This window comes from Xyrauchen texanus, chromosome 25, assembly GCF_025860055.1.
Source record: "Xyrauchen texanus isolate HMW12.3.18 chromosome 25, RBS_HiC_50CHRs, whole genome shotgun sequence".
NCBI classification, from domain to species: Eukaryota; Metazoa; Chordata; class Actinopteri; order Cypriniformes; family Catostomidae; genus Xyrauchen; species Xyrauchen texanus.
Window position 1 is genome coordinate 17,281,392 of NC_068300.1, and position 24,084 is coordinate 17,305,475.

Sequence of the window (24,084 nt, forward strand, 5' to 3'; positions counted from 1 at the left end):
GACTCGTCACCATCGCTGATTTGGCCAATGACCGTGGTGTCATCTGCAAACTTCAGGAGCTTGACAGAGGGGTCCTTTGCAGTGCTGTCATTCATGCACAGGGAGAAGAGCAGTGGAGAAGGAATGCATACCCGAGGAGCATCAGTGCTAATAGTGAGGGTTCCGGATGTGAGTTTCCCCAGTCTCACTAGCTGCTGCCTATCTGTCAGAAAGCTATTGATCCACCAACATATTATGATTGGCACGGAGAGCTGTGTCATTAATGTTAAGTCATTAGCTTTAATTTACTTAGGAGCAAATGTAGGTTTCCTTGCTGATGTTATAAGTTCATTTACGTTCATTTGGGAATGAGGAATGACACACTTTAATCCATAGTATGCCCTTCTCAACATTTATTGAAAAAACACTGTGTATATCCTTTCTAGATACCTTGTGTCACTATTACAAGTGACCCAGCATAAACGTTTTTACATTTTTTGGATCATTTCGATAAAATCCCGCTTAAAACTATTCAAAAACATTACTCCCATAGACTCTTATTTTAAAAAAGCAAGCACTTTGCAGCGGGTTAACAGTTGCTAAAACAGAATTGGTCAGAAATTATTTTAAGGCGGGGCTTACAGAAGGGTCAATTGGAAACTTCAACAGCGGCACCATCTTGGAACAGTCAACAACGAGAGCTGTTTGAATCGCTTTGAATGCAAGTGAATGGAGGAGATGCCTCAAACCTAGTGCCTTGCTCAGACCACGGCATTAACAGTTTTTGTGTGGAAACAGTATCACGGTCATTAGGAACAGCGGCTAATAAGGTATCTATGTATGAATATCTATGCAAAGGAGGCTTACGCGCCAACGTCACACAAGAGGCAGTTTGAACTCCACCCTCTTCAACAAGCTGGCCGGAAGCAAACATTTTTAGTAAAAAACTGTTCTAGCACACACCTAGCATTTAGCTTCAGAAGACATTAATTAATCTACTGGATTACTGGTATGTTAGCTATATATGCTTTTAGAAGGATTGGATTTAGCACCCATTCACTTGCATTTTAAGGACCTACAGAGCTGAAATATTCTTCCAAAAATCTTTCGTTCTGCTGATGAAAGAAAGTCACACACATCTTAGATGGCATGAGGGAGAGTAAATAATGAGAACATTTTCATTTTTGGTTTAACTATTCCTTAAACAGTATAGCTGTTACTACATTTTGTAAAATTAGCATCCAGAGGTGTTCTGTTTTATCTTTTGGATTTTAAAAACAGTTATGTTACTTTGCAGATATAAAAAAACATTTTGGGATGGAATCTTTTTTATTTGTTGTGTTTATCTTTAGTATTCCCCAAAAGTCAAAACAAAAAAGTGGAAAAAATATTTTAGCTTCATACTTTAATTTCTGAAACTATTTTATGAAAGCAATTGCATCTTACAACACATAGCAATCTCAGCTTGCTGTCAAAACTGCTTAAAAAATATCTACAGGGCTAAGACGTCACATAGTTGTAAAAAGTAATTAACAATATTTTGCTCAATTGTCACGCGCACAAGAAGAGACAGTCACAATGTCGAATAAAAACAGCTTTATTCGAATAAACAGGCAAGGGGGAGCGTGAGGTCGAAGCCGGGGAATCAGAATATAACAAAGGGCAAATCCAGTGAAGAGTAGTCGGGGGAAGCGTTAGGTCGAAGCCGGGAAATAGGTAAACAACTAGACGGGACTAGCGAGAGGAAAAGACAAGGGAAACTAGGGGAACACTAGTGCTGGCAAAGCGAAGGGGTACACTAAACAATAACCAACAAGAGTGAGACGAAAGGGTTGTGATATATATAGGGGAAAAAACGAGCGGTGCAGGTGAAACGAATAACCTAGTGATAGAGATGAGTACAGGTGAAACTAATAACTGGTGATTGGGAGCGAGCCTGCGAGCTCGGGGAGCGAGCCTGTGCGCTCGACGAAGTGAGCGTGTAAGCTCGGGGGGCGAGCGTGCGAGCTCGGGGAGCGAGCGTGCGAGCGCGGGGAGCGAGATCGTGACATCAGTAATACAAATGAAATCAAAGTCGAACGTTTGAGCATTTTCACAACTTTTAACTGTTTATGGACATAATTTCTTTAAACCAGGGTAAGTAATTGCTCACTTTGGTATAAACCCCATAATACCCAGGTTGGGCACACCCATAACCCCATGACACAAAACCTCCTATGAACCTATTTTCACTTTGGCTATCAAAAAACCCATAGGGCCCTCCACTGTCCCCCTCGCATGAATCTATTTTTCCCTGAGAAAACCCAGCACATATCATGTTCTCTGTCGCTACTAGCTTCCCTTTATCTGACACCATGGAACAACTCTCAAAATCAACAAAGGGTAAGAGTGTGTACTGGAGATGAGTTGAATATTTTCTGAGTGCTTTGGCATTCTGCACACCCCACCCAGATACTTTCCCATTGTCATTACCCTTCAAAAGAAAGTGCTCTTCCATCCCAGGCAAACACACAGGCATGACAGCATAATTGACAGGTAACTTATACTGCAGTTCAATCAGGGCAATGTCATGGTTGAAGTTAAAATTAAGATTTTCTCTGGAATAGCAACGATTGCATTTTGGTCCTCATATGTGACAATGCCCATCTTCAGCCTAAGGTTGAAGGAATCTTCGCTTTGCAGGTCATGAGCCAGGACCCAGTCATCCGACACCAAAGAAACACCACTTACAAGCTTGGAGCCAACCAGTATCGTGACCTGCCAGGGAATCTCATTCTTCGCTGTGTTCTTCCCACCAATGACTCTTTATAGTTTTCCTATGGGCTTGCCACAAACTTTCAAGAATAACAGACACTGGATCAGTGATTACAATAGATGTTTTTTGTGTGTTTGTTTGTTTTTACATTCAAAGATATGACTGATATACACTACCAGTCAAAGATTTTGATGTATCTGCTTATTCTTTATTATTACTGTTTTCTGCATTTTTTTATAATAGGTTAGTAATCAAAAATATGAAATAATGCGAATGGAAGAAAAAATGTGTTTACAAATAAAATCTTCATACACTTTAAAAAGTGGTAGTCATTATGTGCACATATAGACTCCTTATTACAGAGAGAAAAATAGAAATGCTTTGTTCTCCATGTAACTGTAAACTACTGTGGCTGGCTGATCAGTATTATTTTTCCATCCATGAACTATAATGTGAAATATGTCCCTTACCAATTGTTCCAGCTTCCATTTCATAGAATTTATTGCAGAAATAATCAATAATGGTCTGATATGTTGTTGTACTGAATTTTACATTATAAATTTCAGCAGGATCTCCACAATCAACAACTGCAAAAGAAAAACAAATGTTTACTCTGTTATTTTAGATACCTTCAAGGTAATGTTGGGGGAACTCATCATTTTTTAAAGAATTAAATACTGATAAATACTGTTCAAATTTTAATTATTTGTTGTTGTTTTTCTATGTAATATGTATGTTCTTTTATTCAATTTTCATCAAATTCATTGTTATTTATTTATTTATTTACATTTTAGTTAATATTTTAAGTAATGTTATAATATCGGTCCCTTGCACATATTACATAGGTCTCCTTTTACTGCTTTTATCTTTGGGGTAATTTATTCATAAATATCTATTTTTTGCTGGTGAAAATATTTCTTTGACCTGGCACATTTACTGTTATCCATTTTTTTTCATAATCTTTTTTCTTTTTTACTTTAGACTGGCAGCCTGAAATTCAGTGTTTAAAATTATGCTTTTAGTTATGAGTGTAATCACTATGTGCTTTTTGAAGAAATTCTTCAGAAGAATTCTCCTCACTTCAACCTGAACTATTATTGCAGGTTATAAAACATCCCTCCTTCTTTTTGCAATGCACCTCATTGAAGATTATACCCACAGATTCATGCTTATCTGGGATTTCTGAACTTACTGACACACTTAATTCCAAAATCCACCCTTTAGGCATGTGGCTTGATAAAGGGCAATGTTTCCTCCCTCTAAAGATGCAAGAAGTCACCTTTAAGTCCATAAAGAGCATTCCAAGCTTTATTTCACCTTTGAGAAAGTCAAAGTAAAAATGTTTACCTGTTCTAACTCATAGCCCTTATTACATGTGACATTGAAAGTGTCTGTCAAGAGGTACTGAGACTGCTTTGGGTCAATAGGTCCGTGTTTAAGAGTCACAGGGTTTGGACATGGCATGGCTATGAGAGAAGGAAACAGTGAGTACTTTGGATAATAACTGGTAATGAAAGCACACATTCTGGAAACCAGATCATTAACTCTTGTCATTTAAATGTTTATGTGATTTTTAATGTATCATGTCTAAAATATCTATGCAGACAGCCATCCGATCTGAATACAGAATTAAAATTTGTGTAGTAGGTTGCACACCATTTATCATTTTTACACTATATTTCTTGAAATAGAGATATTAGAGCCTGTAAATGTTTAGGGGTACATCTTTTTTTTAAAGTGTTTTTTATGTACAGTGGCGAGAAAAAGTATGTGATTTGGAATTAGCTGGTTTTCTGCATTGACTGGTCATAAAATGTGATCTCATCTTCATCAAAGTCACAAGTATAGAAAAACACAATGTGCTTAAGCTAACAACACACAAATAATTATAATATTTCATGTATTTTTTAGCGCAACCCATTAAACATTCACAGTGCCTTGGAAAAAGTAAGTGAACCCATTGGATTGCAAAACTGGTTGATCCTCTTTTGGCAGCAATAACCTCAACCAAGCCTTTCCGGTAGCTGTGGACTATATCTGCACAACGTTCAGAAGGAATATTGGACCATTCTTCCTTACAAAACTTCTTCATATCAGCCAAATTCTTAGGATATCTGGTGTGAACGGATCTCTTGTGGTCATTCCACAGCATCTCTTGGGATAAGCAGCAAAGTAGCCCCAAATCATGATGCTCTCTCCACCATACATTACCGTTGGGATGATGTGTTCATGTTGGTTTGTGGTGCTCTTTTTACACCATATGCAGTGCTGTGTGTTCAACCTTTGTTTCATTAATCCACAAAACATTTTTCAAGGTGTCAAGGTGGTCTTTGTCAAACTTCAGGCGCAGCATAGTTTTTGTTTCCTGCCATGGACACCATGCCTGTTTAATGTTTTCTGTATAGTAGACTCGATTCCTTTTGAGATACAATGTTCTGCATTGATTTTTTTTTTATTGATATTTTTAAGCCCAGAAATAGTTGTGTACTCAAATTTCAGAAGTGTATCTGTGACTAATGGGATTATTCTGCAATTGTCTAAAGTATTGTATTGCTATACAAAGATAGATAATTTTCTATCAGGCATTAAAAAACTGAATAAAGGCTGAGCTTTTACATTTGTTTTACCATCTCTACTTCCCTGTTAATTTATTATTCAATTTAACAATCTACACATCAGGGGTCTGTTTTAATATATATAAAAAAAAAAATTTATGTATAGGACTTTTAATGTTTGTCGTAAAGCGTGCAAGTTTCCTTTTTTTTTTAAAGCATTACCCATTAACATGCTAAAAAGGGTCATGATACAGGTCTCTTCGATGGTTTAACTTTCAGCACACAACTGAATAACACAGGCTGCATGACTATAATAAATGATTACTGCAAGAGTTACATACAGGTGTGAAGCGGCTTCAACATTTCTAAATTGCACAAATAAAAAATACATATACATATTTGTCTCTGGCTTGCTTTTGCTCGCATTTCAAAGATTACCCCTCCGTGTCAATGATGCCGAGATCTACTTTTATTTTTAATTTAATCACTGAGAAGGTTTCCTGCAAACTTCACAAGCAGCCTCAAGAATGGACACAGAGTAGCCGTATAACACTTTTCCTTGAGCAGAACATTGCACTACAGATCGCTAAGTTTCTTCAAAGGGGAAAGCGAGATAGAAAAGCGGACTTGCGTGCATGGTTGCCAGATTGCACAAAATAAGTATTACATTAGGCAGAATATTTCCAATTTGCGCAAGTATAAATCTCAAACTGGGGGTGTTTCGTCTCGTATCTGGCAACCCTGGGCATGTTAAACGCTTGTGGAGACACGTTAGGTCCCAATGCAAGTTAACTGAAATATCCAAAAAAAATAAAAAAGTTCTCGCCACTACCATCCACCCCAACGGAACGGCCGCCGACCGCGAGGGGAGAAGGGGCTCCTAACCGACCGCCTGGAGCGGTCAGGGCCGCTGCTATGGGCGTAGGAGTCCCCTACCGGCCACTGAGCGGGAGAACTGCCGCCAGGGGCGGGGGAGATCCCTTCTGTTCCCAGAGAATGCGGTGGGGCATTCCGTCCACCAGGGGCTGGAGGACTGCCTCTGATTTGTCCGGAGAGGTGCGGTTGTCATCCGTTAGAGGCTGGAGGAGTGGCCGAGGAACAAGCTATGGCGTATCGGAGAACTGGCGAGTATGTGTTTTTTAATTTTTTATCTCTCTCTCCTCTCTCACTGCTGATACGCGTTGGCCTTTTCCCTCTCATTTAAATTTGACAGTGTTTTTTTGGGGGGGTACTACACTGTTACAGGAAGTACCCCCCCATTTTTTATATTTCTGTTTCCCTCCCCTTGTCCCCTCCCTCATCCAGGTAGACGGGGTGACCTGCCGGCAGACGGGGCTTAGGGCACGCCCTCCCCTAGGGAAAGGGGGGGGGGGGGTGCACATTATGCCGGAGGCTCCCCTGCCTGAGAGAACGAGGGAGGAATGTGACAGGGCGGAGGGCGGGGCCGGGTCGTGATTATACACACCCGGTTCCTTATCAGGCTAATTTAGCCTCTGAGAGGGATAAAGGCCGATTGCGGATGGTAGTGCGACGAGAGAGAGATCGTTTGCGGACATGTCCATCGTGTGTGTTTGAATTTTGTTTAAGTTTCTCATTAAACTATTATTTATGTTGACAAGCCGGTTCTCGCCTCCTCCTTTCCATTGAATTGCGTTATATACGTACTGTATAGTTACACTATTAATACAAAAAAGGTACGCTGTAAATTCGGTGTACGTACACTGGAAATTGCTGGCTGTAATCTTAAGTGTTACCGATGCTTCTTATGAATAGCAATCTCAAAATATGTCAAGTCAAAGTTAACCCACACCTCAAATTTTGTTTCATTAATTGGATGCCAGGTTTGCCAGCTCCTGACTCCAATTAGCTTTTGTTGACATCATTAGCCCAGCACAGGGGTTCTCAATGGGGCGTTCAAACGATGCCAGCGGGAGCTGAGAGCAAATTAGTAGAGAGTGGGGTGTTAGGTTACAAATGGGGGGCGTTTATCAGTCATATTAAGGTCCTCTTTTGTAAAAACGATTATCTAGACATGTACCTGTTCTACATTATACGGGATGGTGCACATTTGTACTGCAGTTTATCTGATTCTGAAGTCTAGCGATGCACCTGAAGTGTCTGGTTTAGACAGGCGGAGTCACAACCTTCAACTAATGCACCTGTATCATGGCTCTGTAGTTGGATATGGCTCAATGAGCAGAGCAGGGGCATTTTTACTCGCAGACCGGTCTCAAACTCTTAAACGTGCACCGTTTATCATTACAGCGCTGCGAGATCCAATGAGAAACACGGCGCGAGATTCGAAAACATTTGAATTTGGCACAGAATTCTACATCACTACCCTTGAATTTATTATAGTGACTCAAACTGTACATCAGACAGAAGTAGACTCATAATAAATATTATCATATCACTACTTCAGCTCTATTAAATTTGGAATAGTCTACATTAGGGGAGTGACAGAGTATAATTCATTTAGTTACATCTTATAAATGTTTATGTAATGTATATACATTTAAATTATCATAAGGGAAAATGCAAAATAACCTTTTTTCTCTCCCCTTTTCTGAGTCTGAGACTGTCAATCTGCGCATCTTATCAAGTGGCTTTTTAAGCGCGTTACCGTCAAGATGTAGTTCGTGTGGAGGCCCACGCTATTCTCTGCGGCATCCACGCACAACACACCATTATAGCGACAACAAGGAGGTTTATTATTTTATATATTCTAGATAAAAAAAGAACATAACTTTAAATGTAAATGCAAAACACCTTGATATTAAACAGTACAGTACACTACATACAGTAGAGGCTTGTAAACTACCTGTGCTGGTATACTTGATTTTCCAGCCTTTGCTTTTCCCTGAGCCATCTGCACGGAAGGTCACATGCACTTTGTATGTGCCTCTCTCTATTTTTTCTGAGTCTTCCTGCAAAATGGACCATATTCCCACCCACCTACAGTGATCTGATGAGCAGAAACAAGACAGAGATTATTTTACTCAAGCAGCTGAGGTGGATCATTTGAACTGTCAGTGTATACAAATGGCAACAGATAAACAAGTCTCCAGGGAGGTGGGAGAGTGAGCAGAAATAATAGGCAGTTGTGGAGGGCATGATAGGGCATACATTATGTATTCAACAGCCTTCAGGTCAGTGATTAGTGGTGTAGTCTGATGCTTAACATCAATGCTGAGGAGACCATATTTGTTTTTAGAGGCAATGAGGCAGAATGGAGAAAGCCATAAAAAGGCATTTAATGCCTTGAAAAAAATATAGTTTTTAGTCATTAAAACACAAATGAGCTTGGTTGAAGAGGATAAAAACAAGTTCTGATAAACAAACACTGACACACTTATCATGTCTATATTCATGGAGAGGCAATCTTCTCTGAGTAAACCACTCTAAAATCACAATAGAATGCAAGTTATATCTCTTGTCACACAATGATATTAGTGTATTTTTTCCCCTAAAGTCTATAATATATAGTGCAACATTCCAATTGCTTTCAAAAGTACAAAACCATTTAAATGTGCAATGATATTAATAACCGTTTAAAATATTTTAGCAAATGTAAATTGATTTATGAATCCTCTTTGAGTTCTATAGAATATAGCATTTGTAATAATAGGAATAGCAGAAGAATAGGAGTAGTTTACCCAAAACTGACATTTCTGAATCATTTATTCACCTTTATGTCATACCAAACTCACATGACTTTCTGATAGACAGCTGTTTCTCACAAAATGAAATGTTAGGCATGATGTTCACACTGTTCTTTAGCATGCAGTAAAAGGGGATGTGGCTGTCAACATCCCAAAAGGACAAAAACGTTTAATAAATGTCTCCAATTTTAAAGAAGTGAAGACCCTTTTTCAGTGTGTTCCAGTGAGGATGAGGTGCATTTTCAAATAAAAATGTATTAGTGTAGTGATGCCCTTAAACCATTTTTTGCCAAATATAATATACTGCAATTGGTCATGAAACATGCGAGAATGATGTTTGACATAAAAACCTGACATGACATGACTTGATTTGCAATATTTGAATGTACACAACAGCTAATGAGATTTGAATGCTATGGTAGCAGGGAAGATTTTCACCATTTGACCATTTTAATCTGAAAAGCAACAATGAATTAAGTCTCTAAATACTTGTCATAAGGCTTGGCAAACTCTTCAATATTTATATATTTTCAGATAGAGGTGAAGAAAGTTCCTGAAGCACCCACAAGTCCCCCATTATAGCTGTTGTTTTAGGCTTGATTTACCATCCCAGCTGGATTGCTATTAGTGCTTGCTGATTGTGAAATAACCAACCTTGAGTATGTCATAAGGGCAAGGGATTTCAGGATGAGCCTCCACATCAAATGGGCCCTGGAAGTCCAGGGTCACTTGGAAGCCTTCCGTCAGGCTGATAGTGTAATCACACTGGCTCATCTTTGGGTAAACACCTGGGTACTCTGGACTGCTCAGTTTTCCTGACCTCTCCTGAAACACTGCCCACTACACTTAAATACAGTGGAAGAAATGCATTTTTAAACTCACTGACAATTGTCCAAAGCACACACACACAAATTCCACAAATAACAATCCATGCCACATTTAACACTGAGGTCCACAGGAAATTGCAACATTGATTTGGGATGCCTAGTGGTAAATACAACTTTCACCCTGTAAAATGGCCAGAGAAACAGCTGTCTGTCAATATCTTTCTACTACTTACTATCTTAATAGTGTCATTTATGAAGAGCTACAGACATTTTGAGTACCAAAACAAGTCAGTTTAGCCAATGCTAATGCTAACAGTTTAGATTACTAAATGAGATACAAAATTATCATCAGAGCCCAGATGAACAAAACAATACAGTTGTTGAGATAATCAAGCATATACTTTTACATGTTAACTTATTCCTTAAAGCTAAAGTGTGTAAGGAATAAGTTAACATGTAAAAGTATATGCTTGATGTAACTAGCGTAACCAAATGGAATTTCAAAAATACTTCTGCAATGGTCAGCCAAACAGAGAGCTCCACCCAAATCTTACGCCATTGGGTGAGCCAGTTTAGCTGTGCTGAGCTGGTTGGAACGCAGAGCAATGTTTTGAAATCGCCACAGAGCCTCATTGTTTACACTTTGAGTTGAAATCGATAGGAGACAGTATTTTAACAACAAAATTACACAATTTACCTTTAAATTTTAATATATACACCCCAACAAAAATCTGCTGCAGTTTATACTTAACTAAAGCAGATGTTACAAAAATTGCAATAAATTGGGCATTTCAGCTGAGGAGGGCAAAGGTCTGGTAATTCATATGATTAAATGATTCAGACACAAGTCATTGTTTCTGTCTTCCCTTCTGTGCAGCATGATGTGATGTCTCTATCTACACCATTAGCAAAGAAAAACAATTAAGAGGCATGTCTGGGCTAGTAATTGTGATTAATTACCCACCATTAGCACAGTATTACAGCTCGAAACAGGTATCAATTTTCTCCTGATCTCTATAACGTCATTCCCTCAGGAACCAATGCTAATTGACCTGGACCCACTTAGACTGACAGAGATCAACTGCTTCAAACAGGCAAGCTAGCAAGATGCTGCACACTGTATCATCACTCTGTAGCTGAAGCATGCTGCAAGCTAAATCTAGTAAACTCTATCCAGAACTGCAGTGAACATTACCACTTTATATTAGGTTTTTATTTGGGGAGGGCCACCTAAATGGTTACTTGGAGACTAATCCATTTACTATAACTTTAAATGATAGTTCAGCCAATTTTGCATTCCTTCGCTACAGGTTAATTTTCCTCACAATAAGTTTTGCATTCCTCACAAGAGTTTGTGTTCCCTCGCAGTAATTTTAAATGCCCTTGCAATACTTTTTTTGCCGGAAATCATGGTTTTACTCTAGTAATGCAAACTGTTGCCATTGCCATGGAACGCAACATTTATTGCAAAGGAATACAAAACTTATTGAGAGGGCACACAAACTATTGCAAGGGAATGCAAAACGTCTTGCGAGGGAGCACAAACTATAGGAGAGGGAACACAAAGCGCATTGCGAGGGAAAACAAACTATTTTGAGGGCACACAAAACTTATTGCGAGGGAACGCAAACTAATGTGAGGGAACACAAACTAATGTGAGGGCATGCAAAATGTATTGCGAGGGAATGCAAACTATTGCAAGGGCACTCAATAGTTTTTGCAGGGGAACACAAACAATATGAAGGAATGCAAACAACTGAGAGAGCACGCAAAACGATTTGTGAGGGAACGCAACTATTGAGAGGGCTCGTAAAACGTATTGTGTGGGAATGCAAACTAATGTAAGGGAAAGCAATCTATTGCGAAGGAACACAAAAACGTAATGTGAAGGAACGCAAACTATTGCGAGGCAGCACAAAATGTACTGCAAGGAAATGCAACCTATTGAGAGGCAACGCAAATCTTATTGTGATTAACTCAAAGCTTGATGCTACGGGAACACTAAATAATGCGAAGAAAACTTATTGCAAGGGCACGCAAAAATATTTCAGAAAAATCCCTCCCTGACTTCGAAGAGTCTCTGACCATCATGTTGTTCCAAACCTATATGACTTTCATCCATAAAATGAAAAAGAATGGTGACCAAGGCTGTCATTCAGCCTAACATATCCTTCTGTGTAACAAGGAAGAAAGTCATATGGGTTTGGAACAACATGGGAGTGAGTAAATGATGACAGAATTTTATTTTTGAATGAGCAATCCCTTTAAGGGAAACAAATAAAAATGTGCACACAAATCCCAATACAATATATTCTATATTTTTCTGTATAAAGCTTCTATATACTGTAGAGAAATTCCCTGCACTAAGTTGTGACCATCCTATCAATGATATAACAAACAACTCTACTATTTGGTGACTCCATTTCTTTTGCAATCATAGCCTATGCTATTTCAATCAGGAGCTGTTGACAGCACTGATAGATAGTGTTTGGTGAGCCGTGGCTGCCCAGCCTGCTGCTGTGACCACAGTTTCAGTCTGTGATGTACAGCATTCAATATGTGCAGCATAAATCATAAAATTGAGCTCTTTGACAATATTTCCTTAACATAAAAGGGTTTGCTCATATCTCACACATTTTTGTTTCTTTAAAAGCATTTTGAATATAGAGAAAGACATTTCTAAACAGTAAAAAAGAGTCTGCTTCTCAAATATGTGTGTTTATTGCTTGGAGCAGTAAAATTGACGACCCCACACACCCCTCACACAAACTCTTTATCCTCCTGCCGTCTGGCAAGAGGTACCGAAGCATTCGGGCCCTCACGGCCAGACTGTGTAACAGCTTCTTCCCCCAAGCCATCAGACTCCTCAATACTCAGAGACTGGACTGACACACACACACACGTGTCCTGAGTTGCACTTTAATTACTGTCACTTTATAACTGTCTGCTACCTCAATAACTGCTATGTGCATAGAACACTATCTCACAGTATGTTATGTTTACATTTTTAGAAACTGTCATCTTTTTGCACTACTGAGTACTGGTCGGCGCTGCACTGTGTCTATTGTCCTGTTCATTGTCAGAAATTTGTTGTACTGTCCCGTACTTTATATAGGTATATATAGGTATTTTATTTCGTTGTGTAGTCTCATGTGGTCCTGTGTTGGTCCTTTGTTGTTTTTATGTAGCACCATGGTCCTGGAGGAACGTTGTCTCGTTTTGCTGTGTACTGTACTAACTGTATATGGTTGAAACGACAATAAAAACCACTTGACTTGACTTGACTTGTAATAAAACTTCTTAAATACATAAAATAAACAGTAAATTAAATTATATTACTGCTTGTCAAACTATACCAATGATGCCTTACAAAAAAAAGGTCTTTGGCATACCTTGTTACAGTGAAGGTATCAGATGGTGAAACCATTGTACTTTAGCATATACTAGGTCTTGAAAAATTACAATACTCATATTCAATTTCTATGGTACTCCAAGGTTCTTCAAAGAATACCATGGTGTTACCATACTACATGTTCAAAAAAACATCATCATGGGACAGTATAAAAAAAGAATAAAAAAAAAACATGGTAATACTATGGTACTTTTCTGTAAGTTTGTTTTGGCAGAACCATTTAGGAGCACTTTTGCAACACAATCAGAGTAAAATACAATAAATAAGGTCATTAAGAATTTATGGTCTTTTACAAATACATTTTTCATGAGAGCAAAACATTTAAGCATTCTCTACTGGTTCAAAATCCCTCTCAGGCTATTCATTACTTTATTTATTGTAGAACTTGCTATATTTTGCAAATGAATGTACACCACACCTCAGCATAAATCACAGTATCAGATCACAGATTTAATGAGCAGAGTGATTACAGGCCAAAGGTATAATCTGTTCTGGTATCATTCTTACCAGTGCAGTGAGTTCTTTCAGGGTGGAGCTGGTATCGCAATCTGCAAGTGCAGTAAAATCCCCCCACATAATTATGGCAATTATGGTCACACATGGGCTCTCCATCCACAGTGTTTTGGCACTCATCAATGTCTGTAAAGAGTGAAAAGAGGCTGTTTAGCAACTGTTTTCATTAGCACTACTCTTAATGATTTCGGGACATATAATGTCTAAATGGTTTCATGTGATTAAATGCCAAATATGACTTATATTTATGAAATATATTCAATTTAGACTATTGGTAATATTTATATTCAATGACAAATACACAAGATTTTAAAATATAGTATTGTAAAATAAACTAATTGACTATTGAGAGAGAGACAGCAAGCAGTGAATCCATTGACTCCATCACCTTCTGTGGAATAAAATGCCTGGAAGCCCGTGAATCGATCCTCATTAAAGTAATCTGATCTGAAGAGCACAGACCTTGTGTTGGTGGCAAAATTGATGACAGTGTTTTTGGGTGCATCAACATAATATTGCTCTACCTCACCACAGAACCAAACTGTCTCATTGCCTTCCATGAATACCTGGAAAACCAGTTGACAGTTTCAGCAAGTAAAGCATTATACAAGTAATAATAAATATAAACATAATTGATTCTTGAATTAGCATAAAAAGGTCACATAATGAATATTATAATATAGAGTATGCACTAGCATATCCATAGGGAACTACAGTACAGTGTGGTGTATTACATAATAGTGGTTTAATCAAATTTTCATAATGTTTTTCAGAGCTTCAGTTCTAAATATTTTTTTTCTGATTTTATTTAGCAAATTAATCTTAAGTGCGATGACAAAGCAAAGTACTATTATTTGCAAGATAGGCAAAATGGCATTGTCCCGTATTTAAAAATGAAATTATGCATACCGTATGAAATCCATTTGTGATACGATTTGAAAAATTTATTATATTTGTAAAAAGGGGGGAATTATAAGAATCTATTAGGGTAAAAACTTTGAAGAACCAATACATACTGTTTAGCTGGCATTTAGCCATACCATCAGATTCCTGATTAAAGTCTGATTTGAATTTGCATTGATGTTAACTTAATGTCTCAGTGTAATTCCATGGCATTTTCCAAGTATTTTAAAACACATTTAAAATTACTGCCTTATTCATTGCCAAATGCAAATTAAAATAAAAAATGTTATATACCATTTCTCTTTTCCACAGGTGGCCTATGTGTACTGTACAATGGAATCTTATATTATGTGTATGTTCATTGTAGATTCAATATTACATAATGTCATATTTGCTATCTGTGATGTCCTAAAATATATAACTTAATCCAGAAGCAAGTTATGCAGTTTTATGCATTTATATCCCATAAAATTAGCCCATACTGCAAGGTCTGTTTAAGACATGGATCTAACCTGAACATGAAGGTTCCAGGCTAAAATAAGTGAAGTAGAGGCATAATCGGATTCCTACTGGTCCCGTGATATTCCACACCATGTGCAGGATAGACATTTGGGAATTTGGGAGAGGTAAAGCTCTCAAACAGCCCTGCCAGCTCTAAACCAAACATTAATGGAAGCAGGAGGACCAAAGCCAAAGAGAGACTAAAACAAAGCACCAATACTAAAACAATTAAGGTGCATTAGTCTCATTGATCACCGTTCCTCACTTAACAAATTACACTTAACACATTGTAACATTTTGCATACATGTTCATCATTCCAGAAAGCCTCAAACTTCAGATTGTCTTGCAAAAATATGTCCTAATCACCTCTGCAGAACTCTAGTGTCCTCTAGGTTACTGAACCAGCAACTTAATAAACAACTCTCTGTAAACATTGCTAATCATTGTAAATAATTTTCATTATTGTTCATTCTGTCAAACGAGAGAATCAGTTATTGGATTGAAGACATATCAGTTAACCCTTTGTTACCCTCCATTGGAGATGGAATTTGTCACTGTTATTGTTCCATACTAAGAAGACAACAGCAATCACAAGGTTTCAGACCAAATAAATTAAAGGTCTGATTCAACCTGATGATTATAAATGTGGTGCTCCCTTAGACAGCACTTGTCAGCAAATGGTCAAGTGAACTCTAGTTTTTGAAATCTGTCCCTCTCTCCAGATGTCAATGATTAATTTTTCCTGTGTGTTTACTTGCAAACACTGCGAAGAAGAGGACAAAAATGTATACTAAAAACGTTACTAGTGTAACCCCCTATCGCTGCGTCAATTGTAGTGACACAAGGGGCTTCTTTCAGGAGCCTCGGATACCTCTGAATATGAAAAAGTTTGCATGTCCCGCCCCCAGACATATGGGTATAAAAGGTGGGATGTGCCTCTGTTCAGTCAGGTTCTGCACTGTGGAGCCGAGAAAACGGTTCGGCCATTACAGCGGCTTGGTACAGTGATGTGGCAAGGAGGACACAATGTCTGGTTCCCTCCATCAGGGAACGGGGGTTACACTAGTAACCTAGACGTTCCCCTTCTGTCACTCACTCGACGTTGTGTCGATTGTAGTGATACAAGGGTTCCCTATTCAATAGCACCTCCTACACTGACCGTGTTACGTAATCTGCTGATGCTGGTGCAGCAGGCTGTAGCGTGCCAAAGGCGCATGAGCAACAGACTGCTAAGGATTCCCTTGGGGGGTGGGAACAAGCGACATGCCAAGCAAGGGAGCAGGCCACGCCAGCTGCTGCCTTTTCTCTATGTTTCTCCCCATAGAGTGTTAGATGAGGCTGGGGCCATCTAGCTATAACACGCATTGGGGAAGGCGTTATTTTACAACTCCTATTCTTTCAGGGGGAAAAGACCCCACGGAGACCATATCCTGCCCAGACTGGGGGCAGGTTAAATGTGGCAAATACCTCACATGGGTTTTTAGGCCACGTGTAGAAGTGGCGCGGTGGTAGATCCTACCTGCTGAGAGGGAGGAGTTGCTACAAGCACAGCGACTGGGGGCAGAGGGGACTGCCCAAGGGAGATGCAGATCTGCTGGTAGGAGGACCATACCATGGAAAATACACACAGGGGGATTAATCCCATAAGGCGAATCCTTTGGAGCACCTATCCCAGTACAGAGTAATTAGTACCCGTAGTGGGTCTGGTCGGGAATTCCTCCCCTGAATACGTAGACCAGAGGGCTAGGGAGGAAAAGACATCCAGGGAGCACAAGTTTAGTGGAATCTCCCGAGAGAAACAGTGCACGTGATCACCACAGTGAAGGGGAAGGGTGCTAGTGCAAGCAGCACACCCGGTCAGTCATCCTGTGTGACCAAGTTCTACATGCTCGGCCTGACAAAACACGGGTCGAAACAGACTCAACCCTGAGATTGTAGAATCTCACAAAGGTATTGGGTGCAAAATAGGTAAGCAAAGCACGTACCGGACACAACAACAATAAGGCTGGGTCTGCCTCCTCCCAGAGCAGCACTTGCAGGTTCACTACCTGGTCCCTAAAAGGGGTTGTAGGAACCTTGGGCACGTAGCCTGGTCCTGGTCTTAGGATGACACGAGTATCTGCTGGACCGAAATCCAGGGAAGTGACAGAGAACGCTTGCAGGTGCAATCAGGAGGGCCGTCTTCTGGGAGAGGGCACTTAGCTCAACTGATTCTAGAGACTTGAAGGGGGTTCTCTGAAGGCCCGTAAGGACCACAGAGAGATCTCATGAGTGGAACAGGCATGGCCTGGTAGGGTTCAGCCTCAGAGCGCCTCTTAGAAACTTGATGATCCGGTCGTGCTTACTTAGGGAATAACCATCCACCGTGTCATGGTGGGCCACTATAGTGGCAACACATACCTTCAAGGTGGAGGGGAATAGCCCTCGAACTCAAATCGTAGAAAGGGTCAGTGTCGGGGCAAAATTGAGACGTGGAAGAACGTGTCCTTCATGTCTACCGCTGCAAACCAATCTTGATGCTGGACGCACGTTAGAATGTGTTTTTGCGTGAGCATCTTGAACGGGAGTTTGTGCAGAGACCGGTTGAGAACTCGCAGGCCCAAGATTGGTCTCAACCCACTTCCTTTTTTGGGTACGATGAAGTAAGGGCTGTAGAAACCCTTCTCCATCTCGGCTGGAGTGACAGGCTCTATCGCTGGCTTTTTTGCCGAGCACCGAGGTGGGGCGTATGCTGCTGAAAAGGGGCGGGCGCCTGGCAAACTGAATAGCATAGAATAGTCGGATCGTCCTGGCCAGCGCGACGAGTTGGAAAGCGTAAGCCACGTGTCCAAGCTCTGCATGAGAGGCACTAAAGGAACGATCAATTTGACACACGGTGGGGCTTCGCAGTGGTGGGGAGCAGGTAGTGTTGTGTTGGGAGGCAAAGTTGCGACCTGAGGCATGTGTGCTGAGAAGGGACTCAAAGCATTTACCTTGCTCTGCGTACCCGGTAGGGGGCAGTTCAGTGACTGAGGAGGAGGTCTTGGTAAGGCGTCCTCTGGACTCGTCAGAACCGGCCGACCAGTGTTGGGAAAGCTGCACAGACGCGGATGTGGAGGTGAAATTTCTACATCCAGGGAGCCACTTCGCCTGTAAGATTCTGTTGCCGGGGCGCCGTGAGCTAGCTAACCCAGTGGATGAGGAAATCGCTCTTTTATTGAAAAAGTGGGTACCGGCAAATGAAAAAACGGAAACCAAGAATTCTCCACCCAGTCCTCCACTGTGGGAAGGAGTGGTCTGGCTACCAGCTCCTGAGTGAACATCTCGTCCCCTGGGCGGGGGACGCTTGGGAGCCTTCCGGGTCCTGGAGGAGGTGCGTGAGACGGGGGCTGCTGGTTTCTTGCTGCCACAGGGGGACACCCAAGGTAGGATATGTTGGATGGCCTCCGTATGCTTCTTCATCACTGAAAAATGCAGGGCAAAGTCTTCAATGGTGTCGCCGAATAGGCCAAGCTGGGAGATGGAGGCGTTGAGAAAGTTTCCTGCATCTCGACCAAGTTCAGCCCAAGGTGACGTTCCTGGGTCACAAGGGTGGCCATTGCCTGTCCGAGTGCCCGCTCTGTGACCTTCGTCCCGGAGGGTGAGGTCGGTAGCCGAGCGTAGTTCCTGCAGCACATCAGGACTACCCACGTGCAGATCTTTTAGTGCCTTAGCCTGGTGAACTTGCAGGAGGGCTATGGCATGCAGGGCAGAGCCGGCGACGACGTCGTCCTACAGGTCTTGGAGGGGAGAGCGGGATGATCAGGTACAGGTGCACCGCAACCACTTTGTCAGCCTGGGGGACCGCCGTGTTCCCGTGGACTGCCCTGCTGTTGAGGGTAGTGAGAGTGGACAAGTAAGGAGGTCGATTCCGGGCAGTAAAAGTTGCCCTCCACAACTTCGTTAGCTCGTCATGCACCTCCGGGAAGAAAGGAACCGGGGTGGATGGGGGTTGTGGATTCAAGCGGTGCCCTGACCCGAGAAACCAATCATCTAGCCGCGAGGGTTGAGGGGAGGACGGGGGGTTCCATATTGGCCCGGGCAAGCATATCGGACATCTGCGCGTCAGCCTCAGACAGGGCGGGGAAGCCCGAAGGTGGCAGCCCAGCTGAGTCCTCCACGTCAGATGGAGAATCTTGATAAAGATATGTCTTTAAAAAGACATTCGACGCCAAGCATTAACTCTTTTATTTTCTTGAAAATAATACTCTTTTAGAGGAGTGTTGCTCTTTTAAAAGACTGTCGAAGTGCCCAGGAGCGTGGACTGCAGAGGAGGGAGAAAGCCGTTGGAAATATGTCGTAGATACAACAGGAAAGCGCTCTAGAGGTGAAGTGGAACAGAGTGAGGCTTCAGCTCGCTGAACACACACAACCACTTGGCTTTGAAGAAAGAATCTGACTGTACAGAGGCACATTCCACCTTTTATACCTGTATGTCCGGGGGCGGGACATGCAAATTCTATCCGAGGCTCCCAAAAGAAGACTCTTGTGTCACTACAATCGACACAACATTGAGTGAGTGACAGAAGAGGAACTGAATATTGTACAAAATAGTTGCTTTAACTTTCATAAGTGTTGGAGAACCTAGATAACTACATACTGTATTTTGGATCCTCATCAATATATTTCTTAAGTCTAAGGGGCACTTCAAGCGAGACGTGAGCTTGTTTCTGTTTCTGAGCAGTAATAAAGTAGTTGTCTATGTAAACATGCACTACTAGACAGATTTCTTTGATCTAGTTTTTTTAGCATCTCACGTCATGAGCAGTGTGTTTTTAACACGTTTTCAGTGTGTGTAGCGTTCACACTAAGCACATTTTTCCATCCATCTGCACTGTTTTTTTCCTAATGTTTTTCAGTGTAAACATGCTAGACTGATGTTTTTGAATTTTCACAGTTTTTTCAGCATCTTGCACAAGAGCGCCTCATTTTTTAGATGTTGTGTCAAGTTAAAAGAACTCCAATTTGTCTCAAGACCCCTGCATTCTTTTTAATTCATTGCACTGCATTTAGCTTTTTTAACGAAGTACTTATTCGGTCTGCCCCTTAAATGTAGTTCAACTTTGAAAAATTTGAGAACACTGAATTCTATCCAATTCCATTGCCTTGTGTCTCACTTTATTTTTGATGCAATAATACTCCATTAATAATCATAGCTGTATTTTCCATTTACAAGGAACACACTTCAACGAGTAAATCGAGTAAATAGAATATTTCAATCAAGAAGAACAAATTATGTCCCTGTCATCTGAGCCACCAAACAATGTGGAAAAGTGAATCTAGCTAATATGTCAAATAGCTTCTTCAACATCAATTGTTGATCAGTTTTTGCTGTGCTGTGATAATGACTGAAGACTCATTGTAAATGTGTGAAAGTCAAAGATAAAATACCCACATTCACATCTGTATTTGCAGACAAATTCAATTTCCAGGCTTATGAGCAGCAGCGGCATGATGTTTGTGATGAAAAAAGCAGGTGAAGTTGAAAGCCTGTTGCTGTCGCATGTGCCAATTACACTGAGAGCAGAATTAATTCTGGCTTTATAATGCCACAGTCCTTTTCATTTAAACCTTTTGGCACAGAATGAAATGGTTATTTAATGATATGAAAACATGGTTTCAGTAAGAGTGAGGAAAAAGAGAGAAAGAAAAATTGGGTGAGAGAGAAAAAGAGACAGAGAGAGCAACAAATGTTCCACAAGCAAGCTTATAATAGAGCCCTCATTTCCAAAACACTATGCTGGTAATGGCTGATGTATGAGGAGATTACAATAATTATCCTCATTAATGACAATGTAATTTCCAACTGCAAATTCCCATGCTGATTGTGGCTGTCTGGTTTAATGTGGTGACCTCTGTCATCATGCCTGCTTGAGAGTAGGGCTGGACAATTTGGACAAAAAGTCATATTGCGATTATTTAGAAAAATGTTGCAATTGCAATTTGAACTCCGATTTGATAAAAAAAAAAAAACTAGAAACTGATTTTGCTAATGGCCTTTTGGACTTAGAGGTCACTCTTTTAGGGTTCACACTTGAGTCTTCTTAAAAAAGACCTTTTTCACTTCAGCTACAAACAAACAAACAAATAAATAAAAAACACTTCACATTCCCATTCACATTCACATTCACATTCACATTTAAATATTCAAAAAATATTTAAACCTATTTTTAAGAAATAAATTCAAATTTTTAAGTATTTTAATTAGATTTGTCTAAGGATTACTCCATTCAGTTTGATGGAAATTTGCCCAAGAGGCCACCACAATCCTAGTAGAATGTGCTCATAGCCCCATGGGAGGTGGCACGTCCTGGGCATGATATGCCAAAGCGATGGCTTCAATGAGTGCACACCACCTTGGCGGTTGATGTACGCTACTGTCGATGTGTTGTCCATCCAGACCGACATGTGCTTGACCTGGATCAACGGCCGAAGCCTCAGCAGGGCAAGCAACACTGCCAGCAACTCGAGGCAGTTGATATGCCAATACAGTCATGGCCCTGTCCAGCAGCTGGCGGCTGTGTGCCCGTTGCACACGTCACAGTGACAAATGCCATCTCCAAGTGGGCAAGCACGTGAGACAGCGATCGTGGTAGTCGGAAGTGGAGAGGTAACGACCGCAACCAGGAAATACACATAAACGGAAAGGCATCTTTAAAATGATGCTCCGTCAGTGCCACTAATTTAGTAGGAAACTTACTCTTTCATTTGGAAGAATATACTCCCAGGGGCTTTCTCTGCACTCCACCGGTGCATGAGGGGGAGAAACCGCTGTAGTGCACCATAAATCCAACAGCTTGTAGAAGAAGTGAATGGATCGTCTGAGGAATTCAGCTCGCTGAACACAACCGCTTGGATCCGTAAAATAAAATCTGAATGAGTGGTTGCGAGCCAGCTCCTTTTATACCCGTATGTCCAGGGGAGTGGCATGCAAATTCCACTCGCCTATTCCCAATGGCATTTTCTCAAAGATCAGAGGTGTTTGGGGCAACCCCTAGTGTCACTACATCGACACAACGTCGAGTAAGAGTGAGGGAAGTGCAGATTACTGTGCACTAATAAGTACTGAGGAGATTCCAATGTGCCAATGTGTGTGTTTTTATCTTGATTCCAGTAATAATTTCCTTTATACTAAAATGTTATTTAAATAATAAAATAAAAACAATGATACTTTAATAATAGATGAGTTAAGTAACTAGTAAACATTACTTTGAAAACCTACGTTCAGTTTACTAAATTCAACAAATTAGATTTTACAGTATAAAGTACTGTAAGCTCTGTAAAATTCTTTGCTGTTGGAGTTTGTCTCAGTAGGTCTTTAAATAAAATTTTGCCATGTAATTATGTATTACTGCTTGGTTTGAGATGGCTTATCAAATCTGTAGTTGTCCAGTAAAAGAGTGAATTTTTTCGTACAAGGCAAAATACAGTAACTACGCCAACAATGAAACTGAGAAAAATGTCTTCAAAGTTTTTTTATTTTCCAGCCAAATGTTCATTATCAAATCTTCACACTTCGTTTTCCAATTCCAGTCATGAAAAATGTTCAATATACTGCATGTCATGTATATTTTGTTGGTTTATGTTCTCCCATGTCCATGTATTTAAACCCTCATGTATTCCATTGTCTTTTGTGAAGTATTGAATGTGAGTGTTGATGTTTCTGTCAAGTCACATTTATGTCAAGCCATGCTTATGTCAAGTCAAGTTTTTTTAATGTTTACGTTTAGTTTAGTTCACAGTGTATTTAGGGGTTTCACGTATATTAATAAATTGCACTTGGGTACTTCATTCATCGTCTTCATCTTCATAATTTTCAGCACTGCCAGCAACATTACAATCCATATGTAAAAACATTTTGTCTGGTAGCTTGTGATCCCTTTAATTTGACCCAATATTGATTATTAAAGCAGCATAAAGTTGATTCTGAACTTAATTAATATACAAATAAAATATATATTTTATATACTTATGTTCATCTTGCACTAAACATTCCATCCCCCTCACTTTTAAAATGATTGTTATGCCCCATACTGTTTGGAAATTACTATTTTTCAATTCTGATTGGTGCTGCCACTGGCACAGAAATTACACATTTCATTTTTAAGAGTGCAAACCAATTAGTAGCCTAAACATATCACACCTTCTTCCTGACATTCTTTTAGCTGAAGTAAAGCCTCCCTATCAGGAGTGTCTGACCTCTCCATCAACATTAACTTACCTGACAGTGACTTAACTGCTCATCCGCCCTAATTACAGCGTTGTCAAATCATGACATGACATAACAACTAGCAAATTTGAGTGGAAGCCCATGTCAAGACACCTGATTAAACCTCTCTCAGATTTGACATAAGAATCATGTTTGGTTTAGTAAATGAACTGAATATGCATCCATTTTCATTGCTGGACAGGAGCATTTCTGTTTGCTCAGTTTCACCCTCTCCAAACATCCAACCATGTAAGGGTAAGGTTTAGTATTTAAGCAGCACATTGAATCATTTAACATATAGCTTACAAGAACTATGTCATCACACTTGATACTGTCAGATCCATGGCACAGTGGGCATGTATTTACATGGACCCAGGTTCGAATCTGGCCTGCATCAAGTCCCATTCCCACAAAACTTCCAAACATTTCAAAGTATATAGTAATTTCTCTCAGAGGACTCAATAGTATGGAATAACATGAGTTAGTAATAAATTAGTTTTCTTTGGCATAAGCCCTGTCCTACTGTTCAGCGTCAGTATTCTTGCTCGAAACATCAGATCCTGCCAGAAGGCAAAGACGGCAGGAGAGTGGAGCTTAACCCTAGAGCAGGACGGGACCTAAATTGGTGGAGTTGGGGTGGAGGTGGGAGAAAGACTTGCATCGTACGAGCATAGGATGACAGCTGTGGGCCTCATGAGACATAGGCTAGGTCATGATAGGATAAGATGCTGGAACTGAACAATGAGTCC

The 24,084-nt window shown here is 40.4% G+C and overlaps 1 pseudogene; it reads right to left on the bottom strand.

The window, feature by feature from the left end:
- Positions 1–2,080: 2,080 nt before the first annotated feature.
- Positions 2,081–15,420, bottom strand: LOC127619034 (mannan-binding lectin serine protease 2-like; annotated as a pseudogene).
- Positions 15,421–24,084: the final 8,664 nt, after the last annotated feature.